This window comes from Lepisma saccharinum, chromosome 18 (assembly GCF_977018435.1).
Source record: "Lepisma saccharinum chromosome 18, izLepSacc3.1, whole genome shotgun sequence".
NCBI classification, from domain to species: Eukaryota; Metazoa; Arthropoda; class Insecta; order Zygentoma; family Lepismatidae; genus Lepisma; species Lepisma saccharinum.
This window is the reverse complement of record NC_139246.1, coordinates 36,578,074-36,602,283: the sequence shown is the minus strand read 5'-3', so window position 1 is coordinate 36,602,283 and position 24,210 is coordinate 36,578,074. Positions and strand designations below refer to the sequence as shown.

Below are 24,210 nucleotides of genomic sequence, written 5' to 3'. Positions count from 1 at the left end.
TGCGACTTTTGCCCCCGCACTATGATAAACCTTATCTAGAGAGAAAGAAAGTGCCTCCATCCCCCAGTTTTGAAGCTATGCCTCCTCTAGTTTTGGACCCAATCGCCGCCACTGAGTATCTAGGGTCCCGGATTCGAATCCTGTCTGGACATGGATGTTTGTAAGTATCCACTCATCAATTTCATCATATCATAACCCATTCCCATTTTCGGAAATTAGCCAAAAGGCACAAGAAGCGAAGAAAAATAAAGAAAATCAATCAGCCAATCTTTTCATATTTGGCACTTGCATTGGACAGATTATAATTATCCAAAATTTTTTAATTCAGCTTAATACTTAATTCTCGTTAAATAAAATAAAATGGGTTTTTATTCGGCAGTTATATTTCATTTCACTAATTTCCGCGTTCCCGTGTAAGACCTTAAAATGGGCCCATGAAACTGACGTTGAACAACCAGAATTCACTCGTTACAATACAAATCCTCATTTAGCAGTTTAAATCACACATTCCTGGATTTGTGCCTGCTGCTTGGTTTTTAATTCAGAGGAAATGATGCAATTCAAATGCTCAAATCATTCATGTGGTACTCCGCATAAATTGGCATAAAATTTACTTATATACACTCCTAAAACTATTTTCACTTCCTAAAATACAAATTCTGGACTGCTGTGTGCACGACGTTGCTTTACATCATCTTAATGGGGACCTTTATGTGATGTGAGGAACTTGTGTGCATCTTCAAATGACATAAAGTTCCCCAAATAGGTTTAATATCCCCGTTTGGCGGATAACATTTTCACACACATTCAGAGTTTCCCGAAATGCGCATATGTTCCAGGTTAGTTCCCCGAAATAGGGGGAAAATTCAGGTTATTGATTTTGATGAAAATTTAACTTTTTCAGCTCATTCTCACCATCTAGTGTCATTTCTGAATCCCATGGAAGTCCAGAAATCTTAAAAACCCTCAAAATAAGAGAGTTCCCAAAAGGCGGAAATTTGTCATGTTCCACAAATTTTCACACTTACAAACCATGGTGTGTGTGTGTGTGTGTGTGTGTGTGTGTGGGTGTGGGTTTTATGAGCATCTTGGCTTAATTTCAAGTGTATCCAAAACAATAACAAGAGGGGCATATTTTTAACAAGTTTATGGACAACAATCTGGCAGGTGCAGCTTTTGTAAGTGTAGGCAAATCAATCTGAGGGGGCTCATCATTTGTACACTGTAGTTTCGGGAAATTCCCGAGGGCATTTTTACAAAAATCTTGGATTAGACAGGGTTCCACACTTGAGCAAAAAGCTCATATGGGCATGTTGAGCTAGTTTTAAGTGTAGCCAAATCTGCCTGAGAGGGGCTCATCATTTGTTGTCCTTATAATAGCATCAATTACACTACTCTGGGTCCTTGACATCATAATTTCAATCCTTTAATTAACACTATTTTGTGTGAAAACTATGCTTCCTTCACTTCAAAACAAGCCCATGATGAAAGTTACATCATAATTAGAAAAAACCTTTATGAATAGATCAAAGAGAGAATCACGAATCCGACTAAAGTTCAAATGAAGGAAATTTGCTTCGATTGCTTGGCCATTTTTAAAAAACCAACCTCCTCTTGAGAATACCACTTTATGACGAAGGTAGACAAAATGTAAAATATTTCCTCCCTTCTATTCAAAACGAATTGTTAAAAATCGTTGCAAAATTAGTCGTAAATAAATTTAGTGAAGAACTTGAACCGCGATAGGAGCCGTCTTGTGGGAGCATCAAAATGATCAAATTTATTTTTTAAAACACAAAAATAACGAGAAAACATACAAGGCTAAGAACAATTTATTGAATAAATTTGATTAAAATAGCTATGCCAGAAATGTACTTGCTATTCCAGTAACTGTGATTGTCTTTGGTTAATTTTTAATGTAATCAGTTCAAAACGATTTTTCTCATCATTGCGTTGCTCGTTTACAAGGTTCGTTTGTCTTGTAAGAGCATAGAGAAGCTTTTCTTTAGCATATATCTCTTTAATTTTTATAATATTCCTTTATTTTCATTTTTCAAAATGCAGGAAATATATACGCAGAATTTTTTAAAACTAACCTAACAAGAATGCTGCAATTCAGCACAGCGGTTTTTGGGGTAGCGAAGACCTTCATGAAACGTCACCCCACATTGGAAGTTTCTATCGCTAGGCGATATGGCCCAGACCACCGAACTAGATCCCACATAAAAATAGTATATCCATCCTTGAGCCCACCCTATGAAAAATTTCTGGCGTCGCCACTGTTCCAATCAACAAACGTGTCGCTTACGTCATCTCATCTCAACACCTATCACTAACCCTAGGCTAGGTAGGCTCATGCAGTCGCACAGTCTGATGGAAGTGTTCCAAAAGTAATCTGACATCTTCAAGGTTAAAGGACATAAAATGTGAAGTCGTCCACTAGAACAGCAAACGTGGCTGAAAAAGCTGTGTTTCTGTTTGTGTTTGTGTATTATGTAACTTTCTCTAGCAGAGCAAACAGTTACAAAAGATTGTTACCTAACAGTTAAGATTTTGATGGATGATACTGTTGATAATTTATTCGCAAATTATTGGGTGTGGTCTATGCTGACACTTCCGTAATGTCATATGCCACGATATTAATATTATACCTTAAAAAGGAATCCGGTCTTTTAAACTAGTTTTGTACGAAATCGATATAAAATTGATAAACTGCATATCCACGTGCCTTGCATTTAACTGTGAAGGGCACGCGCTTCTGGCATTTTTCAGAATTGCCAGATTACCACTCACGTATTTGCAGGAAAGTAGTCAAGGTCTGATGTCAAATTGCTGGCTGGCTTCAATGTCAGTTTATTATTTGCGAACAATGTTAAGACAGGTGACAGAAATATAGAAATAAGAAGAAATGAAAATTGATCGTAGAAAACTCGAAGAATAATTTCATTATGCACATAAAAAGAGAAGAATATATAAAACAACTCTTACTAAAAGTGAAAGATAAATGCAAGTAAAACATTTCAAACTCAAAATAAAAGATAACTTCAAAATAATTATTCACTGTCGCTGAAAGAGTTAAAGCACAAGTTTATAGATATTACCAAATTTTAATTTAACTAACTAACTCTCTAGCCTTCTTAAACCCGAAGGTTCATGGCTGCAGCAACATCGGCTTTCCATCTGTCCATATCCTGAGCAAGATCTAAATACTGTTTTCCATCCCTACCGATTTCGTTTAAATCCATCTCAACGTTGTCCCTCCATCTTCGTCTTGGTCTTCCTACAGGTCTCCTACCATCAGGTTTCCCAACAAGAATCCTGCAAACTCTTCTTTCCTCTCCCATTCGTGCCACATGGCCTACCCACCTAAGTCTTCTTGATTTAATCGTTCTAATAATATCTGCACATGAATACAAATTATGTACTTCTAAATTATGCAATCTTCTCCACTCACCTGTCTCCTCATCCCATTTAGGTCCAAAGATTTTCCTAAGGATCTTATTTTCAAATACGAGTACTCTCAATTTATGTTCCTCTTTCAATGTAAGGGACCAAGTTTCGCATCCATATAATAATACAGGCAAAATTATTGTTTTGTATATTTTAACTTTTAGTTTCTTAGATATTAAACGAGAAGACAAAAGTTTATGATGAGAAAAGTAACATGCATTTCCTGAATTAAGCCTGCTTTTCATTTCCTCTTTAATATAATTTTCATTTGTTAGTAATACTCCTAAGTACTTGAATTTGGAAACTGGTTCAAACGAGCTGTTATCAATAATTAGATTCTGATTATTACCTAATACTTGGTTTCGGCCTGTAAGCATATATTTAGTTTTCTCTTTGCTAACTTCCAAATCTATCTCTTTAGCTGCTTTGAAAAATATTTTAGCATTAATCTTAATTGTATTTATATCATTCCTTAAAAAGTCTACATCATCTGCATATGATAGCAACTGAGTCACATCGTTTAATTTTAGTCCTTCTTTAGTTTTTAGTTTCTCTTACCTTCATCATATTCTAATGCCAAATTAGAGAGCAATGGAGATAATGCATATCCTTGTTTTAACACATCATCAATTGTAAATTTGTCAGAGACATTACTGTAATATCCACACAAACTTTACATTCTGTTTCACTGGTTCTTACTTTTATCATATTAACAAGCTTCTTAGGTATTCCAAACTGGACAAACATATTATATAATTTATCTCTTTTGACCGAATCATATGCTTTTTTGAAATCAATGAATAGCTGATGGACACTTTGATTATATTCCCATTTTTTCTCAAGTGTCTTACTGATGAGAAAAATTTGATCTGTAGTTGATCTGTGACGTTTAAATCCACATTGATAATCATCTATAATTTCATTAGCATATGGGATGAGTCTTGCTAAAATAATGTTAGATAATATTTTATATGTTGTTGAGAGTAGAGAAATTCCACGGTGATTACTGCAGTTCATTTTATCACCTCTCTTAAACACAGGAAGAAATATGGATTATTTCCACTGTTGAGGGATTTCTTCTTTATTCCATATTAAACAAATTAATTTATGAATTTGACATATTAATGAATTTCCACCATATTTAATTAACTCAGCTAGTATTAAGTCAATGCCAGATGCTATGTTATTCTTTAGCCTTTTAATAGCATCTTTAACTTCAGTCAAGTTAGGTTCTGGAACTAAAGGTTCTGCTGTGTGTACTTTCTTTACTTCTGATTTATCTCCTACATGAACATTTAAAAAGTCATTGAAGTAGTTCTTCCATCATCAACATTACACTTTAAGAAAACAAAGCAACTACGAACAAAGTCCTCGACACAAAAAAATTTCACACAACCATCTATTCTCTGTCGTCCATTACACTCTCCTGTGTTGCCAGGTCCTATTTGAAGTCCTTTTCTATTTTGCGTTTACAATATTACTAACACTAAGGAGTATTGTAACCTATCTGGTTATGGGCAGTCCAGTTTATATTACACACGCATGCACACATTCTGACCCTTACATTCACACATGCACACATATAAATAAATACAATGAAATACATAACGTTAGGCTTAAACAGGGTCCAAAGAGTTTTGTACTTCACGCTATTAAGCCCACCATAGGTGTATGACGTTCCTCGTCCCGTCGCTCTCGTCGAGAAGAAGTTCTTCTCACTCGACTACGTATTGGGCACAGCCGTCTAAAGCACGCTCACTTGCTGTAAGGGCTGGACCTTTCGGTGTGTCGTGGTTGTAATGTTGTTTAGTGTTCGGCATATTGTTGTTGAATTTGCCGATCTTGCTTTCCTCAGACAGACTTTTAATCAATCTTCCCAGCTGTTTGTCATACCTGTTGGGTAATGACAACCAGGGGTGCTCACAGGTGGGTTTGTGGACGCAGGTTACGTCCACCCAAATTTTGGGGAGTATTTCTCATTTACTTTTTTTTTGTGATGGAAATTTGACTGCATAAAACTTTCAGCATTGGACAGAAGTTGAACTTCGTTAAAATCTAATAATCACTTCGTATACAGCTAATATACTGCTAAGGGACGGGTAATAAGTAATATTTGGGGGGATAGAGGTTAGTTCTCAGTTCATATTAAGTTTTAAATTGTCAGGTTAATTCTTGTGGGGAGATTAAGCATTATTTTGGATGGGGGAGACTATGAAACTCTTGACTATCAACGTTAAATCTTATATTATCACAGGAATTCTGCCTGGGGGGAATTGAGCATTACATTGGGGGGATATCCAGACATTAATATCAATATTAGGTCTAAGTTTGGCACAGAATTTCCATAGTAAGTGGGGGAATCGAACTTCGAAGTTAAGGAGGTGGGAAGGGACAACATTCAAAGCTTTGGTATGAAATTCTTATCATGATCATTATTTAGGCTGTCATTTTTCTGTATCATTTGGAAGTCTTGCGGTATCAAGTGGATTTTACTCTGGATTATTTGCTAAACTGGATGGTAGTGGGTGTTATAACCATCCGCGTTTGTTCCTTTACTCGTAAAACTTGACATCGGATACAGGTAAACGTAGTGAAGTAAAATATTGCACTGACTACTGAAGAAGAAGTCCACGGATAACTATTTTTGTTATTTTACGTGGCTCTTTTGTCACATTAGGATAGTGATAATAAGTCATGGTTAGACACAACATTAGCTACGGGGGAAGTGAAGGGGGTGCCACAAGCGCCGAGGCAAAGTAGGTGCTGACGCGCAATTTTTTTAAAAAAAAATGGAAGCAGTAAAGTTTGTGGCGCGGCGCCTTGTGAAAATGTTGACTCATTAAATTGTTTTATTGCCAAAATAATAATAATACCCTAAAAAATCCTGCTCTCCTTGCTCGCATAATTGCGAAGGATTGTAGGGTAGCTGTATTAGCGTTACGATTTGATTGGATTTTAGTATTATTTAGCGTAGCTTTTCTTCTATTTTGGACTGATCGCGACGGTTAGAGTAAGTGATGATATGAAACTGATGATAGAACACTTTCAAAAAACACCCATGCCCAGCTCGGAATTCGAACCCGTGATCCCTGGCGTCCTGGCACGCTCTGCTAACCACTGCAACTTAGCTGTAAAAACGGCCCATTTACTCATATTCAACACGCTCAACCTCAACTGCATAAAGCAGGATCTACCATACAGAGGGACAGTGAAAGCAAGCTGTTATCAGAGTCCATTATTCTAGGAAATTAGTTACGAAGTCAAAACCAGAAACTTAGATATTTTCCTTTTTATTTTAACAGTGCAAAAGTACTTTTATAGAATGGTAACAATCAAAAAGTAAATATATTCCCTTTCTTTATATATAATCACACAACTGTATGATATGCAACTTAAATTTATATTCTACGACTTAAATTGACAAATAATTAGGGGTCAATGCGTGTATAGTGAATGCGGCCATACGACCGAGAATTCTAAGAATAGGTTCCTCAATACCCAAACTAGTATTAATTTAATTAAAAGTTAGAATAACAAAACCTAATATAGGGTAAAGAAATGAACAAATAAACTATAGAATTTTAAAGGAACCACACTACGTAAATTCCCCATCATATCGCCACACTTACCATACACGTTTACAGTCAGAGCTACACTGCTCTTTCCCCCGTGACCGATGCCTCAAGACAAACGTTCTCGTTTTTCTCCTGGCGGCTCTGAGCATAACAGCCAATCAAATCCAGGCATCAGATCAGTTGCAGTGTTACCAGCACATTTAGTACATTTGTGGGCAGAGGGTTATACCACTCCGTCATGAATGGCGGCTGATGCATTACCAGGCACGATCAATATTCTTAATGTTGATTAATAACATCAGTTTTAAAAATATAATCCCGAGTGTTTGTATACTATTACACGAGGGTTGTTTGAATATTTTAGTAAATTTTCAGGAGATGATGCCGCAGTTCATTAGGTGAATAAATCACTTCACCAACATAAAAAAAAAGTGCTTCTTTAACAGGTAAACGGGTCGTCCCACAAATCGAGCATCGCCATGGAAAAATTTCAGGAATTTTGCTTCGAAAATTTTCCTCATCCAGCCTATTCACAGGACTTGGCCCGTGGGATATCTTCTTGCAGGTGCACCACTTTAACGATGTTGTTCTATTATAAATACTACTGTATTGTCTATTACCTGTGCTGTAATAAGTGTACTAAATATACTACCTACATACGCATTGTAAATAACCCGATGCAACAGATAAATAAATAATAAAAAATGTGCATTTCTAACTTGTCGCAGGAAGTTAATTTTGCACTTGATCCAGAAAAAAATTGACTATGGAATACTTTAAGCATAGGATGAGAATTTGTTGCAGTAGACACCAAATTCTATTTCACTGTCTACGGCTCTGCGTATGAAATAATAATTGAATCAGTCAAACGAGCAAACCAGTTTTGGTTAAGACAACTGCAGCGCGAATGTTTGGTGTGCCCCACTGGCGTAAGCAGGGTACGGGGTGCAGCTCCTTCTGAAATAGTGAGAAAATCACATTTTTCAAATGAAAGCTGCAAAGAACTCGGGAAAAAATAGAACGACCCCCAATTACCCATTTTTGTCTTTGAACAACTTAAAAATCGAAGATAAAAAAAATTATATTTACGAAATATTTATTGTATTCTGTCTCCTGCCAGAAGGCAGCTATGTAATATCTACCTTTACGATTCCAGACCCCTCAAAAATTTTGATTACGCCAGTGGTGTGCCCAGTTAGATTTGTCTATCTTATCATTAAGTTGTGGGCTTTTTAACATTTATTCTCGGTCCAAAACGCTGTTTATAATAATTTATTTTCTGACATCTCAAATTATCTGACCAATCAACGTGATAGCTCTCTGCGTGTAAAAAATTTAGATCTACATTTTTAGATATAACTGTCGACCACTTGACAGGCTATTGCATTCAAGTTAAAATCAGTTACTATATATTTGTCAAAATAATTTTGGGGATTATGGTGAACGAATTTCGAAGGACTGCGTCCATGGGCTAGGGGGGGGGGCACACCTGATGACAACAGTGATTTTTAAAATGTTTTTAGATTTTTACGAAGATCTGGTCTCTTTCATTGTCCGTGACGAAGCTTCTAGTACATTCTGACGTTTTAATGTTGTGTTTGTCTTGTGCAAGTCGTTTTACAATGGTGCATTTTTAATTTTTCCCAAGGTTTTTTTTACACCTCTTGTTTTTATTTATTTTAGTCAGAATTTCAGATAAGGGCCTGAAGTTCCGAAGAACCCAAAACTTTTAATTATTCATTCATTCTACACCGCTGCTTTGTCTGAAAACTGAAATTTTCAATTTTCGTTACTGTGGATGTAATTTTAACAGTTTTCTTGAACGTCACAATTGAGGAAGAAACACTACTTTCAAGTGGCAACTTGTTCCAAATGCCTGTTGAAGAAACAGTACAACGATTATTTTTAACAACTTTAAGGTAATGTCGTGAGATCAGTTTGAGAGCCTTAGTTACACCGGTGTACAGTCGCGTGCAATGAGACACCTAGATCCAGAAATTTTCGCCTCTCTGCAATGTGTGTTTGCTAACTCTGCGGCGGTGTTGGAAGTTGCCCCTGAAAATTTGCTCTTAAATTCGACTCATCGCCATAGAATTAGGAAATACACATACCGCTTTGGAGGGAAGCGAGTTTTTCAGGACCTAGATCTTCCATTTTTATTGCCCGTGACTGTACAATCAGCAGAAACATGCCGTTGTTAGGAACACTTTGACAAACTTCCTGAAATTCCAACAAATTCGTATCCTTACCTTGAGAAACAACCTTGCATTTTTCTGCCTTACCATTGTCTACCAACAAGGAACATATATTATAGCAATATTAGGGGGCAGTTGAATAAGATCAAAATAACAACAAAATTCTCGTAACTGTACTACATACACGTTTTTGTATGTACATAAAATTACTGCATTAAGGCTGGAGTTACTTCTCCAGCACTATATTGTGTCAGAATAGTAAATAAACATTGATTGCAGCGGCACGTGTATCGCGAAACGCTGGCACCATTTAGAACAAACAGCAATTTGCTAAAAATGAAGTCGCAATCGCTCCAATTTCACGCAAAGTACGGTTGCCGTAATCGCAGAACTAACCCTGAGCTCCTGATACTGTCTTCAATTACCCTGTCTGGCAGGAAAATTTGCGCGAAACTTACTGCCTTTACAATTCAGATTCGTAAAGGACGAAGCAATTTCAGATAAGTTACATGTGCGAAGACACTTCTCGTTCAGTGTTTTGATTTCATTTTCCGATACGGAAAGAAGGTCACCTACTTTCTGAGGTTGGCGAAAACGCTGTTCATCAGAAGTCCTCATGTTTGTGTATATATAGGAGACGCAGTTCGAGACCATCTATAACCGAAGTAAACATTAGAGGTATTGAAAGGTAAGGATACGCTCACATGTTATCAGTTCCATCATATTCTTTCTATGAACAGTAAAACCTCGTTAATCCGAACTAATGTGGGTTGAACGAAAGTTCGGATTAACTGAAATAACCTAAACGAAAAGTAGAAAGTGCATTAGAACTCCGTTTATAGCAACAAAACATTTATATTATGGTGTATTTAAAGGGCATGGGCCTAAATGCACTATACAGTACAGTACAAAGTCTGCGGGATACAGAATTTCATCAGTCGTTGACTGCCTTTTCTTTGGGAAATTCTCTTGTTGACTTCTAGCCACACATAAAACCTTGCATTCTGCTTTTTCTTTTGCCGTTTGCCTGTCCGGATTAAGCGAAGTCCGGCTTATCGGGATCCGAATTTACGAGGTTTTACTGTACTTAAATAATTTGGCTTTCAGGTATTTACAGAACCAAGCCCGGGACTAATACCAAAATAACAAATCCAAAATCTTGACTTTTTCATTACATTTACTTTACCTTTATTTCTTTTTCTTAACATTTATTTAATCGTCACCCACTTAGTTATAGTTGGGAAGTAAAAAAATAGATAATTTTATTCAATGAAACCTCAAGGCTGGTTAATATGAAAACTGAAACTTTAACAAGAGATTTAGACTTGTTCTAATAATTAATACGAGCTGTTCCCCGTGGCGGAGTGGTTAGTACATCGCGCTATGAAGTCAGGGGTCCCAGGTTCGAATTCCGACCTCGACATGGATGTTTGTGAGTGTCCATTCATCAATTTCATCATATTATCACTCATCCCATCTTCGCAAATTAGCCAAAAGTGGCACAAAAAGCGAAGTGAAATAAAACAAAGCAAATCAGTCAATCAATCAATTATTAATGGATGTAAAAATTAATACTTCAAACTTCATCCTGGATGGGGAATGGCCACATTGCTTTATTTAATATTTTTACAAAACTTCACGCATGCAAGAATGTAATTCCCAACTCAATACAATTTTAGATTTACAAATATTCAATTTGATCTAATCCCATTACAGATATACCCGTATTATAACAATGTAAATTTACTATACTGTAAAAAATAGCAAACATTCCTCACCACAAGCACAATGTTTTTACTTTGTCTTGACTTTCTTGACATTCATGACTGGTCCTGTAATAACATCCTGGCCACCTTTGGTGTGTCTATGGCATTAGGCATACAATATACATGGGACCTATTATTTTTTTTCAGAGGACTGAAAGAAATCAAAGACTTTTGTTCCTTAGTATGAAGTACAGTTGTCCCATATTCAGGGGTAGACAAAAACTAATTCAGGCTTCTTCTTCTCAGGAGCTAGTTTCTTTTTCTTTTTCATTTTTTAGCAAATACGTGATAAAAAACTAACAATCCAAGTAAGATAAGCAGTGAAATGTGATCTTAAAACATTTAATTTATTAATTAATACAAGATTGAATTAAAAGCCATTAATTCTTGTACCGGGGGAACTTTCCTAATGAATGTTCAACTGGTAAAAGCATGAGGAACTATGTAGAACAGTCTCATGTGTAAACTCTAACATGTCACTTCAGATTTTAAAGTTCGGCTAAGAACATTGCAAAATGTATAACATTAAACATTAAAAAACACACCTTATTTTTTAATGAAAAATCGTAATGAAGATGTCCGTACAGGAACTCGAATTTTTTTTAAAAAAATAGAACTTAATTTAAAAATTCAGGTGAACATTTTCAGGCGTCTTGGCGTCTTTTTCTACAACACTATCAACACTATATCAACATAGTTATAATTAATAAATAATTAATTTATGTATTTCATATTATTACTTACGAATAATGAGCAGAACATGATGAAGTTAAACCCAAAAATTGTGAGAGGCTAATAAATGTTTCTAAATTATTGTATTATAACACCATTAAGTCTTGTTTCCATGATATGAAAAAGTCAATTAGCTGACCAAGGCAGAAAATTTATTGTATTTTAAAACATAAACTAAACGTAACGTTTCAACCTTCTAGCAAGGTCTTCTTCAGACTCTGTACCCAGTAAACATGAAACAAGGTACAAAACAGGAGGATATATATACACAGAAATCACTCCCCTCCAGACACAAGATTATTAGAAAGTTGTTTTCTCTCTAGAACATTCCAGCAGGTGGCCTTCCCTTGTCAACTGTACTTTCACCTGACAGGCGATTTGGATAAACATTTCCTTTATTTGGAAAGTGGTTGGACTCTTTATCTCACGTTCTTCTTTCTTTCTTCATTCCTCTTGCTTCTTCTCTCCGCTTTCGCTCATGTCCTTTCCTGTTAGAAAGAGTGGAGTTGACAAGGGAAGACCACCTGCTGGAATGTTCTAGAGAGAAAACAACTTTCTAATAATCTTGTGTCTGGAGGGGAGTGATTTCTGTGTATATATATCCTCCTGTTTTGTACCTTGTTTCATGTTTACTGGGTACAGAGTCTGAAGAAGACCTTGCTAGAAGGTTGAAACGTTACGTTTAGTTTATGTTTCAAAATACAATAAATTTTCTGTCTTGGTCAGCATATTGAGTTTTTCATAATTATTGTATCTTTACATTTCCGATGTGGCACTGGCGCGATGTTAATTATGTTTAATTACAAAACTAGGCATGTTCAATATCAAATTAGTCTTTTACCTATCAAAGTGGATTTTTTTTCTCATAACCAATAACATTCTGTCAGAATTCTCTCTTCTTTACTTTCCATTGAATTTTCATGCTGGGGTGAATTTACTTGGTTCATACTAAAAAATGTTTTCACTTCATAATTTCATTCCATAACTTCTCGGATTGTGCATATTAATTACTTTTTATTAAAATATTTTAACATTGTCTCCGTAATGAACCTTCATTCTGCTGTGGATTTTAGAATGTTTCACTCCCTCTGACCACAAAAAAAGAATAACACTTCGTTGCTCTTCTACGGTGCAAAACAACTGTGTAGCTGCCATGTTGTACAAGCTACTTAGCAGGCGCATACTGATGCCCGATTGTCACACCTTTATGGCGTTTGCTAAGGAACCTTTTTGAGTGACGAAACACAAATTTGCGTAGTGCATAAATCTTCATCAAGTTTAGAATAAAATTCCTGTTATTGATTGACTTTACCTCGTACATTTTTCAATTTCCTTACCTGATATTAAAAATGATAAAATTTAGGCATTTGATGTTATTTGTAGCCCAAAAATTATAAAAAAACACTAATATGAAGAGGTCAACATCAACCACTCAGCATATAGGTGAGGTTTTAACATGGAAGTCAACAAATTTAGCAAATTTCGCACACATTACAATACAAAAAAAAATTTCAATAGGAACTCATTGCTGTCCCATTATGAAATTTTGCACACGAATAGTCAATTTATATCTTCAAAACACATATTTTTTTTTTAAAAAAAAAAAAAGAAATGGCGCTTTTGATATTTTCAAAAAAACTTTTTTCGAGGCTTTTAAAAATTACAAAATTCAAATACCACAGTCGTGTTGCATTTCAAATTAAAGCTCATTAAAAGCAGAAGAGAATGACAGCAATATGAGCTCTCAGGTCAAATAGTTTTTGATCTACAGCTGTTTAAAGATTTCAAAATGTCGTCATTTGGAGTATTTGCTTCTTTAGAAGTCAATAACTCAAAAAGTAAGAGCCGAAAAAATCTGACATTTGGCAGTATTTGTCCTCTTGAGATAGGTACAATGTATAAAGAAAAAATCTAAAAAATCTGAATCCTAAAGGTACAAAAATAATTTTTATCGTTTGATTTGGCCTGGAATGACCCATGTAGTGCTTTGTTTAGAACAATGATGGATGTATTACAAAACAATCCATGCAGTCAGTATAAATCAGGCTAGTTGCTTAATTGGAAGCACGGAGGCCCTACAAACTCTTAATAGGGGAACGGCGGTCCTCTTAAGGAAAATATCATATAAAATCTGTAAAAACTAAGATATTCATGTAAAATTGTGCAGTACAATTTTTTGAAGTATTGGTTTTACGTACATACTGAAAAATAATTTTTATGTGTGAAATAAAAGATTAGTGACAATTTTAGTTTATATCTGTATTTATGATAAACTTTTCAGTGTCGGGTGGTATGGCCCACAATTTAAAAAGAGGAATTAAATGAAACGAAACATAATTTTGAGCACAAAATTGTTTATTTTAATCACTTAATAGTTTACATAGTTGGTAACAGGCCCGTACCAAAAGGAGGGGCCATGGGGGCCATGGCCCCCCTCCTTGAGCCATGGATTTTTTAAATGTGAACCTATAAAAAGCTACGAAAATGACATCGATGATTTTTCAAACTTGTAAAAATATCAGTTTTGTCCTTGCACAAATTAATGTGTTTCTTGTGTAGGCAGAAAGTCCCCAGAAGTCTGCAGTCTGCGAGATTGGGTACTTTCAGTTTTATAACCAATGATGTAAGGCTACCAGCAGTGGCGGCGATTGGATGGGAGCATGAGGAGGCAGTTGCTCCAGTTTCAATTACTCTATATGTGCATAAAAGTGGACCTAAAAAAAACTCAAACCTGTCTACTAAGAGAAAGTAAATTGTCCTTGCCCTCCAGTTTTGGCATCCAATTGCCACTACTGCCTACCAGGTGAAAATGTCTCTCTCATATGTTTTTTTTATTAACCATAGCCCACTACGATTCTCCGTAGCAGGCTATGAGTTAACTTACATTTAGAATTCTTTATTGTAATAATAATTGCTAATGCGTATAAATTAATTTATAAATATATTATTTTCTAAACATAGAATTATCGTGGCTGTTCAATGGTTCTGATATAACAAAAGAAAGTAAATCTGAAAAAAAAATATTTAAAACCCGGAGCTAACCAGTATCAGCGTTTGGGTACCAAAACTTGGGAGGGAGGGGGGGGGGGCAAGGACAGTTATTTTCTCTTGGTAGACAAGCATTAAGAGGCCATAGTACAGGGGCAAAAGTGGCCAAAAAGTTGGGGCCAACTGCCTCTAGGTCCCTACAAATATCCGCCACTGTATATATGTATATGTATACATACATACATACACACACGGATCTGGCTCCTCCCTCAAAAAATTCCTGGGTTCGGGCGCGGTTGGTAATACACTGTTTTAACTTTTAATTATTATTTATTAAAGCCTACTGTCCGCATTAGACTAGTGGACTCAGGTTTTCTATAGGCTACTTCAGGATGCCTCTTCATGAACGCTAAATAAGAATCTTTACCTGCCGTTTTCTTTTCTTTATTGAATTGATGTGTCAGTTTCAAACTTTCTGCTAAATCAAAGGAGAGTGTTAAGAATTCATTTCTCGACAATGGCATTAGCTGAGCATCCAAGTTTTTCATATGCGTGACCAGCTTGTTCATGTACATTTCATTGAAAGTTGGTTTTAAACCACCCAGTTGAGGTTTCATTTCTATCTGTGGTTTAGTTTTAACACTATGAAGTTTTCTGCGTAAAGTAGTTCTTGGTACATTATGCCGTTCTGCCGAGGTCCGAACAGACATGTTGTTCTCTAATTTCATGTCATCGGCAGACCATTCTCCATGGCTCTTACCTGCAGGCTTCTTCTTAAACTTTGGCATCGGCCCCTGAAATAAAATCATGTCATTATTTGGCCCATACTGCCCGACTTCAGTATGGGCCATACCGCCCGACAGAGATCGTTAAGGAAGAAAATGACTCTTAAGCAAACGAACAAACGTTACTGCTTGAAACTCATAGGACATATTCTAGACACAGTAACAATGTAGTATATTGCATTGCTATCTTACCTATTTCAACACTGAAGGCCTAAAAGTTAATCGGGACAGCACGCCGAAAGCTACAATACAAATAAAATTAAAAATATCCTAACAGACTGCACTGACAACATCCTACTCTTTACACATGGCGGACAGACACTGGCGTCAAGTAAGCAGTACTGTACGGTTTTGCTACCTTGCGTCAAATCCTAAAAAAAATCCAATGGGTCGTATTGCCAGCCGTTCCCCTATACCAGTCACTATTATTTTCATCTTCCCCGGCATCCCTTCAAGCGCGCGGCCTTGGCCCTCCACAGGACCCTCTATACAATTTCAGTTATATATTTTAGACCAAGTTAGATCAGATAGTTACATTTTCTACATTTTTAGCACACTTGAAATTATTGTTATGGCGTCTGACTACCATGAGATACACCCGGATTCGATCCTCGGCGGGGGGAGAACCGGGATTTTTTTCACCTGTCCACCCAGCGTCGTATAAAGCGGGTACCTGGAAGAAACTCTGAGGGGTAAACGTGGACAGGAGCGTGATGCTGGTCACATTACCCCCATTTTCGGCCGTGATCAAGAAAGTGTGGGGCCCCAAATCCACACCTCCACACACAGGAGAGCACTTTGCACTTTTTTCATCTTCCTTCACCTCTATATAAAGGCTTAAATGTCCTAGTGCAGAGGCCGCCCTCCGTGGGTGAGTTGTTATCACAGAGTGCTACAACATCAGAGGTCCCGGGTTCAAATCCAGGCATGGGTGTCCTTTCATCATTTTTTTCACACCATCACTCATATTTATCTTCGGGATTAGCAAAAAGTGTCAGAAAGGTGAAGGAAAATAAACCAAATATATCAATCAATCGATCAAGCCCAGTGCAGATGGATACTTAGGGATGTGTTCCCTCTCAAACCACAGCCCCCTTTGAATTGAGGCTTTAGTAGAGTTGGAAAGGCCAGGAATAATTTTTAAAATATGCTGGTACTATAGGTCTTTTCTACTCTTACGTCGGCCGGTCGTAGTTCTGGCAAGGGAAGTGGGAAGCGGGGATTACGTCGCAGATCAACCAGACAACGGCAGTGGCGCCGAGAGACACGACGTGGCGGGAAGAAGTCCTACTTGAACCTCGTTCTACAGTCTGCTGAGTGTCTTATCGTGCTGGATTGGTCGCTTCCCTGCTCCCCACTTCCCTTGACAGCATTAAGATCGACCGCCGTAACTAGATACGTATGCATAAAGTGATTTCATATATGTAAACTTCAAGACAAATGAGTCATAATTAAACAAGATGAGTTCATTCTGATACACAATAATTTGTTTAGTCACTTCGCGTATATTTTGCTGTACACAAATTCTATGATAAGGATGCCCACCTATGTATGGTAAATTAACAATATTGATTTTCTTCCAGAGGCTTTTGCTGAACCAAAGATGAAGGGCTTAGCTATCGGCGTACTAGTGGTTCTAATTGCAGCAGTATTTTTAAACCAGGTAAATATGCACGTATAATGCCTTCAGTTCATATCAAGTTTAAGATAGTAGTTCGTCCATAAATTTGCTCTTTGTCAACCTAAATATCTGTTGGAATTTTACACCATACAGTGTGTTCCAAAAGTCAGTTTACCGAAATAAACGAAAACGTCCTTGTAGGATGTTACAGAGGTGCAATACGTACAAACCGGTACAAACCTGTGTGGGAACAATAGAACTTGCTGGCGAGAGATGTTCAAAATGTGTAGAGCGAGGCAAAGGTCTCTATTACTGTTCAGATTGTCACCTTTTTCAATGTTTTCTTACAGATGTTGGCTTCCCAACCAACACGTATGCTTAGTACACCCCATAGGAAAAAATCACTCAGTGTAAGATAGCACACGAAGATGATATGCTTTTAACTTTGACTGTTAAATAAAGCGATAGTCACAGTAGGCGGAATGAGAAATAGTTTTGCATTGCTTTACATTCAATAAAACCCGAAGTTGATGGTTCACTTTAAGCGAAATTTGTAATGTATTTGTGTCGGGAATAGTAATTTTATGTTCACTATAGCCGAGTGTTCACAGAGTTGACTGTTTATTTGCATAAGAAAGTACTCATTGCTTATTACATTTGTAAACATATAAAGGTGTCTAGTTTCGTATTTCGTATATGAGTTGTTTTACATCGCTTTCTGCCACTTTTGGCTAATTACGACGATGAGAATGCGTAAGAGTTTAATAAAATTATGGAAGAGCCATTTCCAGACTTGAAGTAGAACCTGAAACTTTGGTGGCGACATCGATGTTAGCAAAGAATAAGCAAGTAATTGGAAATGCATCTCGAAGAAAAAGAAATGGAAAAAAGACACAAGCTATAAAATACTCAAAACGTTGACCATTTAACTAGCTCAGCACCGACCCAGCATGTCGCATGTGTGTTCCCTCTGCGTTTTAATATTTAAAAATATAAAGGTCCCCGGATGAATTCAACACATGTCATTCCTCAATAGAAACGTTATTAAACAAGTAATTATGAAAGTATACATACAGGGTCTGTCCCAAAAGTAATGAGACTATTTTTGACGGGCCAGTCGGAAGGGTCGGGGGATGGATATATTGGGCAGGGCGGTTGGTGGGAGATGTTAGGTATACAGTTTGAAACAACTCAGTTGTCACCGAGCTGTTCCAGCATTGGGATCGCCAGCAATGTGAGGAGCTGTTTTAATGTCGCGTCACGGTCATTAATGCTGGGCAGTTCGAATCAGCTGAACGCGAGAAAATTTTGCGTCAAATTCCGCAAATCTGCTACCGTCACACTTGAATTGTTAAGACAAGTCTATAGGGATATAAGACTCTGTCGAAAGCACAAGTGTGCAGGGCGCATAAGGCATTCAAAGAAGGAAGAGAAGACGCGAAGGGTGAACAACGCTCAGAATGCCCAAAAACATCCAGAACTGCAAAACATGTGACTCAAGTGAAGTCTGTTTTGGACTCTGGCTGACTTTAAGAGTGTGGTTAATGGTCCAGTACTCAAATTCGGCCTGAAAGGTCACTGTTTTGAGACTGTTGAAAGGGTCCAAGCAACCGCGACTGAACGGCATCTCAGGTCAAGACTTTCCGAGCAGCTAGGAAGAGTGGCAGCAACGCTGGCACCGCTGTATGAACGCTCATGGATTATACTTTCAAGAATATTACCTGTATTTGAACCTATTTTCAATAAACCGTTTATTACAGAATTAGTCTCATTACTTTTGGGACAGACCTTGTATGTACGAGGGTCATCCAGAAAAAGGAACGTCTTGGTGTAAAACACAAACAACAAATGATGTGTGCAAAACATTTATGGTACAGAAATTGCATGACTTATCTACCTTTCCACATATTCGCCATACCCATTCAAGCACTTATAATAACGTGATACTAATTTGTTTGTACTAGTATTTGTCATTGTACTCGGTTGCAGACGAATTATTCAAACATATAGTTACAGCGTCTTTGAGTTCATCAGATCCAGAAGTTTGCGCGGTCGCCACGTCGGAGCACAGCCCCGTGTGTTCGGAGGTTTAGGAGAATGAATCTCGTTTTAGAGTTGGTCTTTGTAATCCATGTGATTCAAATTGAGAGTATTTGCTCGAAAGGTCAGGTATGACACAAAAGTGCCCCTGAGAGAGGTCGGTCTGACGCTCGAACTAGGCAACGCAGCCCGGTGGACGTTGCCACGCAGTGTGCGGGAACCAGCGACTTTGGTCCCGCACTCGCTTTGCTTTTCGCATATGTGGCACCAGCGCAATTTTGCCCAGCCGCCTATTTTCATGGCCGTGCGTTTAGTGTGGTGCATGTAGAGCATAGTGGATTTGTGCCAAATGAACTAACATTAGTTTTCCATCTTTCAGGTAACAGCAGAACCAACGCACGTGGCCGAGTATGTGGCCACTAATTATGCAGTAGACGAACTGAACAACTGGCTCGGTGGTGGTGAAGGCTGCGAGGGTGATTGTGGATGTGAAGAGGATGGAGGGGATTGTAGTTCAAGTAAAGAGAAAAGCAGTGAATGCGAGTCAAAATCGTGCTAACACGCTTCAACTCAAGTCAGCGTCCTCTAACTCCATCTATAAGCTGTGATGCAAAAAGGTTTCGTCAAATTGTCCAAGAACGCCGAAAACTACTTGTTCATGTGCACAAACACACCTACTCTAAAAATACTCTTGCCACTAAACAGTAAATAAAACTAAATAGTTCGGGTAGGGCAATAAATTATCATCATTAGAACTCTAATTCATCATATAAGTTAACAGTGTCCAGATGAGTGTAAAAAGCACATGTAAATGACTGTTAAATCTCTATCACAATAATAAAAAACTTAATAACCAACTTTAGTTTTAAATTATTCACAAAAACAATTCCTTAATTTTATTAGTTTAATATATTTTCTTAGAATTTTTTACTCGTATAAGAATTAATTGCGGTTCTGACATGATTTCCATGAACATATAAACAGAAATGTATAATTTAAAAAATGCTGCATAATGGATATTAAACGACACTTGTTAATACAAAATTGTCTTATTGAATCCACAGAAGGTAGTACTAGTGTACGTACAGTTATAATCAAAATATTTTCGCAATATATCCAGTTGTTCGCACGAGTTCAGTTAGCGAGCCTAGCAACAGTGTAAAGCGTCATCAAGAGGATTACCGATAGGTGATGAGTTGCAATTGACGTCAGCAGCTTACTTACTGATTGAATGCTTCTCCAGCTATGACTCACTTCCAAGCTGTTACCAATATAATCTTGCTTGCCACACTTTGTAGCCTCAAGATATAGATATACAAATTTGCAACACAGTTTTTTTTTTCTGCCAGGCTGGTCAGTAGGAAGCACGAGGTCTCTTACAAGGATCGGTTGATCACGATCCCCAATCCTCCAGAGAACAACTGGAAAACAAGAGCCGCATAGCAACATCAGAACGAAATAAAAGCCAAACACTTTTAAATTAAATTTTCCAAAAGCATTTTTCCGAACTAATTCGCACTAATATAAAAGAAATTCAGTTGCGTCACACTCGTGCATAAACAGTGAACAACAGACTAAGAAGCGATATATCAGCCGCCCAAGGCAAACGTCAACAACATTTTCTTGATTACAATATTACCAACTTATCTTACAAAAAAAAACAAAATAATCACTGATAATTTGGTCTGCGTAACTACGGTGAAGTGGACTTAACTAACTCACATTGTTGGCAACAATGAAAAATGACAACGTGTAATTTTCGACAAAGCCTTAAACAAGTAGATTCTTGCCCTACTCCTAAAATAAAATTAAAAAAAAATCATTATTGAAAGCAAGAGAGAAGAACAATGCTTTAATGTCATAATTTAAAACAAAGTCAAAATAACGAAAATAATGCTATAAAATACTCGTTTGATCTTGTGGCCTCCCCAATAGAGTAATGGTAACAACATTTTTCTGAAAATCATCTCTGGTTTGGTTTGTATAGAAAAATAGTTTCAAACGAATATTAGCATTGAATACGAATTTCTCGAAAAATCAAGTGTTGATCCTATAGTCCAAATGTCAGAATTAAAACGTTTTCAGGCTCTTCGTCAGCTTATAATAAAGGACCCGGGTTCGGCATCCGGTGGAGGCACATTCGAATTCCACTTTAAACTGTGGGTCCTTTCCCGATTAGCCTATCAGTGAAGAAAGTAAACGTAAAAAAAATCAAATTCGTTTGTACGCAAGGAATGAAAAAAAGTGTATCTTATTGGATTTTATCGAAGATTAAATCATGACAACATTATCTATTGTTAAAAATTTCTAATGTTAATACTCAATGCACACAATTTAAACATTAAACAACAACTTTTGCGTAAATGGTAGAAATAAACATAGCCATGTTGAATTTGACAAATAAGCTAAACATTGTAATATTTGAGCATACCTTACAGCTTGTAAAACTTGAAGTAGACACTGTAAAACACGCAAATAATGTAATAAGATACAACATAATTATGTACATAAATTACGAAATGTATATAAACAGGTATATACATAAGTTGAACATTACACAAGTAAAATTCAAAGACATATACACACATTGTAAAATAATGATACCCGACACAAATTATAAACTAGCAAATATATTATACATATTCGAATGCAAGAATGAAATCAATACACTTATATACGTATAAATGAAACCTGGTTTATTTGACTGACGTTACATGCTCTACTATGGTCTGAGGATGGATGGCAAATACTAATATATAAATATAATATCAAAATTTATATTGGCAATACAACGTACGAATATGGTACACCACGTTCAAGAACATAAAAAAGAAGAATATTTCCATATTGTTGTTGAATGTATAGATTCTTGTCATAGGTTTATAAGGATCAACAATGTTATGTTATTTGTATTGTCAATACAATACGTGCACGATCATCACAATTTTCATGGGAGTCCAGTATATTCCAATACATGAAATAAAGGGTGTTCCGTATAGGACGCCGAATTTGAAGCGAGCGCTATTGTTTTGGTTCGAGGTTAGCAGACCTGTTCTTACCAATGTTGGTATCTGTTGTTATGCCGATTAATGTAGCCTCAATTGTTTTGACTCGTTTGTTGTGGTTACGATATGGAACAGTTTACGATTGAGCAACGTGTTCTCATTGTGAAGACATTTGACCAAAGTGGTGAAAGTGCAACGCAGACAGTGCGTGATCTTGCACCCTGTGATTTCTTCTTATGGGGGTTTGTGAAATCAGAGGTGTACGCCAACAAACCACGAACCCTTTTGGAACTGAAGGCGGAAACCATACGGGTGATTGGAGACATCGTGAGAAACATCTGCGAGAGGGTTATCAATAATTTTGTGGAGCGTATAAATGCATGCAGACTCAGCAGGGGTGTACATATGCCTGATATTGTCTTTCATACGTAAATGGGAGATGTTACGGCTTACATATATGTGAAATATAACTATTTTCATGATATTTTCCCTATTTTTATAATTCGGCGTCCTATACGGAACACCCTATATTTAAGTAAATTTTTACACAAACTGCCATGTGGGTACAATGTTTACGTAGTCGTTCAGATTTCTTAAAAAATAACTTGTAAACACCTATGAGAATTCCAGTACCTCACTGGTATGTCATCTACCAAAATGCATTGTCTGGTGTAGATGTTTTTGCATATTATGCAATAGCACTGCACTCACTCCCATTACGTCATTCCATTTCATATACAGGGTGTTTAACAATGGCTTATCAGATTTCAATTGTATATTAGGAGATTACGTCAGAGTGGAAAGTGATACGTAAATGTGAAAGAAAACTGATCACAGATCATCTTGTAGCACTTTACAAGTTCTCAATGTGCCCTTCTTTAGTTACGCGAAGATGATCAAGGTGATAGAGAAATCCGTACCGGTCTCACCGATACGCGACAATTACGATTTTTCAGCTCATAGAGTTGGTGCTCTCACTTGGCCTTTCACGTTAACGTCTTGTTATCTGGTGATATAAAATTGCATCGTAGCTCCTGTTAAGTCAGACAGAACGGACATGCAGGAGTGAATATGGTACGAGTTTCACTTTGATGTTATTCGTGTAACTAACGGAGAGCACGTGGAGCACTTATAAAGTGTTACAAGATGATCTGTGATCAGTAGCTCTAGGATTTTCATGACTTAGCATATTATTCTTGGTAAGGATGATGTGTTCCCTAAATATATATATAAATTCATATTGTGAAGAAACTAATTGAATTAAGGTGCTTTTTAAGGGTATATTTTGGCATATTTGGCCATTTATACGTGATAGATCATATTTTGATGGATTTTCGGTCATATTCAGCATGTTCACTCCAGGGTTGTTGTTTTTTTTGACTGCAGCAACATATGTTTCATTTTTATTTGAAAATTTACAGAAAGTATTAATTGTGCATTGCATCTCAGGGCCCATAAAGTGAACTAAATATAGTTCGTAAGTGGAAAATATTTCAGCATATGTTAGATATTGATGTTTGAAACAGTCCAGTTATAAGAGCATATTTTTCAAATTATAGTGCATATTTTGTAAAATTTTAGGTCATTAGAGCATATTTTATTTGGCATATTTTGGTGATTTTTAGGTCATAAAAATCATAGCCCTAGTGATCAGTGTTCCTTCAGACTGACACATCATACACAATTCTGATTGATTGATTGATTTGCTTTATTTTACTTCGCTTCTTGTGTAACTTTTGGCTAATTTGCAAAGATGGGGATGAGTGGCGATATGAAGAAATTGATGAATGAACACTCACAAACATCCATGCCTAGGCAAGGATTCGAACGCAGGACCCCTGGCGTCGTAGCACAATGTGCTAGCCACCCACGGGGCCAAGCACCATTCTACGCGACACTTTCAACCAAAGAATATTATTTAAATCAAACACAAAAATAATGTTCACAGGAGGACTCGCAGCATTCACTTGATGCCTCTCAGGGTATGGGTAATATCTGTTCGTTCGTTGATCAAATAAAATCCAAGTCAACTTTTCACTAACAAAGAGAAATA

General features: G+C 36.8%; 1 long non-coding RNA gene across 1 annotated transcript; it reads left to right on the top strand.

The window, feature by feature from the left end:
- Positions 1–9,869: 9,869 nt before the first annotated feature.
- Positions 9,870–20,040, top strand: LOC146001971 (uncharacterized). Its single transcript, XR_014443639.1, has 3 exons — positions 9,870–9,908; positions 17,075–17,154; positions 19,532–20,040. It is a non-coding gene; the product is annotated as an uncharacterized LOC146001971 (long non-coding RNA).
- The last annotated feature ends 4,170 nt before the right edge of the window (positions 20,041–24,210 follow it).